Raw genomic sequence first — 5676 nt, forward strand, 5'->3', positions numbered from 1 at the left:
AAGTGTGAGGGCCTTAGTTTGAATCGACAACATCTATGTAAAAAGCCTGGTGTGTGGACCATGCCTGTAAGCCCAGCACTAGGCAGTGGAAGTAAGCCGATACCCGGGGCTTCTTAGCTACGAGTCTAAAAATACCCAATGGGCAATAGGTCCTGTGAGAGACCCTATTCATAACTGTAAGGCACGCCTTTAATCCCAGCACTTGGGAGGCAGAGGCAGGCGGATTTCTGAGTTCGAGGCCAGCCTGGTCCACAGAGTGAGTTCCAGGACAGCCAGGGCTACACAGAGAAACCCTGTCTTGAAAAACAAAAAACAAAACAAAACAAAACAAAACAAAAAAAAAACTGTGAGGAGGAGAGCATCTGAAAAAAACAAAAACAAAAACCAAAAAACAGAAGACATCCTAAGTCAGTCTCTGGTCTCCACACACTCTTGTACACACACACACACNCCCCAAACAAGCCACTGCTTGTCATCCATTCAGGCCACTTCATAAAAATTTATCTCCTATAGTCAGCACAATGTGATACAAACAGATGTCATTGTCATTTTGCAGCCAAGGAGACTGAAATCACAGGTGCTGAAAGACCTGCCTAGACTTGTGTGCGATGAAGCTGGGAATGGCCCGGCTTGGTTCTCTTTCTGTCATCAATGTTAATTTTTGTGTATTCTTAACTTAAGAGAATGTCTGATGTTGCTGTTTAAGTTCCTTCCTTCCTTCATGTGGAGTACTGGACACCAGTACCTCATATGTGTTAGGCCTATCACCGTTTACTTTACATCTTACATTTTATTCAATTAAAAAATATCTCTATGTGTCTTTCTGTCTCTCTGTCTGTCTGTCTCTCTCTCTCTGTGATATGTGTGTCTGAACAGGCAGGGGGTGTGCATGTGTTATGTGCAGATCAGAGGATGAACTTTTGGGAGTTGATACTCTGTTTTCTCTCCGTGGGAGCCAGGGATTGACCATTGATCAGTAGACTAGCGCAACAAGTACCTTTGTCAGCTGAGTTTTTCTCTGGCTTTTACATTTTATTTTGAGATTGTGTCTTCTCACATTGCCTGGAATAGTACTGAACTCACTCTGTAGCCCAGCCTGGCCTTGAATTTTTGATTGCTCTGAATTTGTCTTCTAGGTAGCTGGGACTGTAGGCCTATGCCCAGGGCAGTACCAGATGGAGATAAATTGAAACAAGACAGAAGAACTCTAGAAATCCTGTCTCACTAGCCACACTTTGGGAGCTTGGTTGCCACCATTGGCTACTTGCTGTCAAGCATAGCTGTGGGGATGCTTGGTTCCATTCTGGGGACATTCTGTAGAACAGGGCTTCCAGAGAGCTTGCTCCAAGTGCTCAGGAATTCTGTGACATGAGAGTACACCTGCTGAAAGAGGACAGAACATGTGATTAAGGAAGGAGGAGGGAACACCAGTAAGCCAGTGTGAGCCAGTGTGAGCCAGTATGAGTCAGTGTGAGCCAGGGAGCTAGTGAGTCAGTTCTGTTGATTTAGAGTACTAGGCATATATTATGCAGAGCATAACAAGAGGAAAAGACAGGATCCCTTCCTCGAGCCTGGGAAAAGAAATGCAGGGTGGCTGCCTTGGAAATGCGGTAGTTAGTGAATAAGTGTTCATGTCCATAGGACGCTGCTTCTGCGCCGGATGCTTGAGGGTCCATATTAAAGACAGACTTGGTCTGGTGCACAGTTTGTGGATCCTGTGATTTTTCAGAACTCCCAGAAAAGCTGACAGGAACCGTGCAGATAGAAACCATTCATTCCATCAACAGTCATGAGCGAATATTGGCTATTATTTTCTTCCTCAACAAATGTGGGAGATAGATTGCCTCGGGCAAAATAGTATTTTACACATGGTTTCCCCATAGCCCTGTGCATATCCAGCGCTCTTCTCAAAATGTTTGCATTTCTCCTTCCAAAAAGGAATTTGCATGACATTTCAGACTCACATTCTGTCTAGGAAGCAAATCCTGGCTTTTCATATTTAAATTCAAAGCTTTCTGATGTAAAATCTGCCAAGTGGATGCATGTTCCAGATTAGGTTCTTACAGCACAGGAGGGTTGTTTTTTTTTTTTTTTTTTGACCATTAAAATAATTTTTAGGGAAAAATTCCTAACATCGTGTCATCCTTCTTTCTTGGTTAAGGGCAATCATTGGTGTTGACTGAATGCTCTGTCTGGTCGTCTACTTAGGAATCCAGCCTGAGCATCGTTTTGGTGGCACTACTCGGAGACATACAGGCATGTGCTGTCATTAGCCAGCCACATGATGACATGACCCCTCTGTTTTAAAGGCCATTTATAGCCTATTTGACAGCAGTTGCAAAGAGAAAAACAAAATGCACCAAACCAACAAAACAAACCCTTGAGGGAGTTGACTGAAAAGCAACAGAATTAGCAAAGACAGATGAGGTACTGAGCTTGAAAGACAGATCTGGTAAAATTCACAAAGCGTACCTTCCACAGTAACTTCTTAGGGGTTTACTATTGATGAATATTGAGTATTGATAGTGTTGAGAATTTTGATTGTTCTTTACCACAGATACTATTTTGAGGAGATTTTAATATTAATTTTTATTTACTTAATTTTTAGTTATTTATTTGTGTGTTTGGGGGTGATAGGGTGGGAAGTCATATACCACAGTGTGTGTGTAGAGGTCAGAGGACAGCTTGCAGGAGTTGGTTCTCTCCTCCCACCACATGGGTCCCACCTTGGCAGCCAGGGACCTTACCAGCTCAGCCATCTTGGAGGCCCAGGGTACACAGTCCTAAGAGGAAATGATATACCTAGCAGCTGCCTCCTTGAGTGGGTGACAATATTTTAATGTTAGCTACACATTCCTTTTAGTAACATGCCACACCAGTTGGGTTTGGGGGGTGGAAGGTCTAGTTAGCATGCAGGGTGAACCTGAGTGGCCTTCGTTAGTGTGCTTGGCATGGCTGACGGGCAACAAGAACTCAGTTTCCTTGAAAAGGCTGGAGTTCATTTTACTGAGACCAGAGGTCAATGGGCATGAACTTTGCTTAGCCTGTGGTGCTGAGACAGCCCGGTGCCTTAACCATCTGAGGCCGACAACTCTCTGGTCTTTAAAGATGCCCAGAGGTGGAGCTTGACTTAAAAGTAGGTATCAGAATATGTGTCTTCCCTCCATAGTCTTTTGAAGGTGACATTTTTTTAAAGCTGAGTTTTCCTTGTTCACTTATGTGTGGATAGCCCAGCATCTTTCCCTTTAACAGTCTGCAGCAAGTTAAACAAATCCTATTTTTTCTTCCCACTCACCATTGTCTATGGCTTTAAAATGCAGCTAGACTCAGGCTGCACTCAATATTTGAGAGCTGCAGGGGGGACTAGCACCCTGGCTGAAGAGATAGACTCGCCTCTTTGATGCCATTACCCACCCCTGCTCAGGAAATGGCCATATGATGCGGATGGCCCAAGACTATGACAGCAAAGTACCCAAAACAGAGACAAGAAAACTCCACGTGCCTTTAAGCCCTTGAGATTCCCCTTCAGGCTCTCTGCAACTCTGGGATGATTATCTACTAGGACTGAAGAATGAATGAAAGGCTGGGTGGAGTAGAGTTAAGCAGTCTGTCTAGAGCCCCAAACTGGAAACTACCAGCACAGGAAACTATGAGGCATCCAATTCACTCGGTAACTTTGAAGGTCAGTGATGCTGGCTCCATGGCTCACCCCCAGTATGTACAAAGAGCCAGCCCTTGCTTTTGCTTATCTCTAGTGTTTATTGTATACTACCTGGTCTCTGCAGTTTCTCTTCTCAGCTTCCTTGTGGGTTAGATGCTTCTCTTCCTCATTTGTAGTCCTCTATGGAATTTGAGAAAACTTGTTTCAGGGAGTGTTGAAGGGAGTCGGTGGTAGATGAGATTGGGGGTATAAAGAGAGTCAGAGGCATTTGAACAAGACACAGAATACATTTAGACTGGCATTTTCTTGGCTCTGGAGAGCCCTGATTGGTGGACCCCATTTGTGCCAGTTCAGCTTCAACAGAGGTCTTTTCCACTGCCAAGTAGAATGTCACAGGGTAGGTAGCTTTTGCAATCTCTGTGTGAGATAAATTCTGGTCTAACAGTATCGTTGCAGAATTAGATGAGACAGTAAAACAACTGGCATTCAAACTAAGTATACTTCTCTATTCTTCCTAGGTTATTCGGTAATCATGGTGCTGATCTCAGCATACAAGTTTGCAGGGAATACCACAATGAACCTAGCAGAGGCTGTCACTGAAGTGGGGACCCAAGTCACTGAAGTGAATGCCTGATCTACCTCGTCAAACTCAAGTGCTCTTAATTAAATATGGTTCTAAAACTCAATTAAAATGTAGTTACTAACATTGTGTGCATGTTGGGGGTGGGGTGGGGTGGTGTATCATGTAGGACAGAGGACACCTTTGGGGAGTCAGTCCTCTCTCACATTTCCATAGGTTTGGGGAATCAAACTTAAGTGGGGGAACTCAGGCTGGAAAGTCAACACCTTACTGACTAAACCACTGCACTAGCCCTGCCCATAATTCTTCGAGTAATTCTTCACGTGCGCTTTCTCTGCCCTTTTATATGTAAACCACATCTCCTGCGATCCTTTGCTCTTGTCCTCAGATGTCACAGGTCTGTGGCTCATCATCATCATCTCTTCGTGTTCTGCCCGTGAAAAGATGGAGCTACGGAGCGGACCATGGAGTCTCGGCATTGAAGCGACATGCCTGTATTCCATGGTGGTGTTCTGAATCCAGAGGGTTTGATTACTTTTGAAAATTCCCCAAATCATTAATGACATTCGTGGAAGGTTTTGTTTTATTTTGTTTTATTTGTTTGTTTTTTTTAATGTCTGATTTGTGGGCAGAGTTTGACCCACATCCCTCTGGACAGGTATTGGTCATCCTTCCAATTGGGTCCAGTTAGGAACTAGGGGGTCCTGTGGGCCATGGCAGGCTGTTGATCCCATCCCACTCTGTCACCAGCAGCTTTGTCCCAGAACAGCTTTCTTAGCTTTTTGTTCTTGAATTCCATTTCCTCCGCAGAAAGTTACTTTCTTTTCTTTTGTTAGAAACTCTTTCCCTCTTTCCTCTGGGCTCTCTCAGTAATTACAATTCTTTCTGTTTAACCCGTGGCCTAAGCATGAGGTCTGGTGTTTGAACCCTCGCGTGGTACTTTCTTTATTAGCTCTATCTCGCTCAGCCTCCACCAGGAGTACCCCTTAATTCTCTTTGAGGCAGATGGAAGGTCTGCCTCACATCAGGTCCTGTGACTGCAGAAGTATATTGGAAAGCGCTGGGTGCCCTGTTGGTGCCCAACCAATAAGTTGTAATACTGATGCGAATGAGCAGGCTGGGGGAGAGCCATCCATCACCTCCCTCTGTCACGCAGCCTTGCAGCAGAGTGACAGAGGACAGGGAGCATAGTGGAGTAGCCAGGATAGCAGGTCCACGCTGCATGGAATGGACCTTACAGAGAACAAAAATAACTCTACCCTTGCCTTTGATCGTAGCATCTGATTACTGGTAGCACAGAGAACACAGCTCAGGGGGAAGGGGAGCTTTGGATGTAGTTTGATTGGTAGTATGCCTGTCAGGCATACAGGGAAGTTGGAGTTCCATTCTCGATACTTCAAACTGGGTGTGGTGGCGAGCCTATAGTCCTAACTTT

This window comes from Mus caroli, chromosome 8 (assembly GCF_900094665.2).
Source record: "Mus caroli chromosome 8, CAROLI_EIJ_v1.1, whole genome shotgun sequence".
In the NCBI taxonomy this organism is placed as follows: domain Eukaryota; kingdom Metazoa; phylum Chordata; class Mammalia; order Rodentia; family Muridae; genus Mus; species Mus caroli.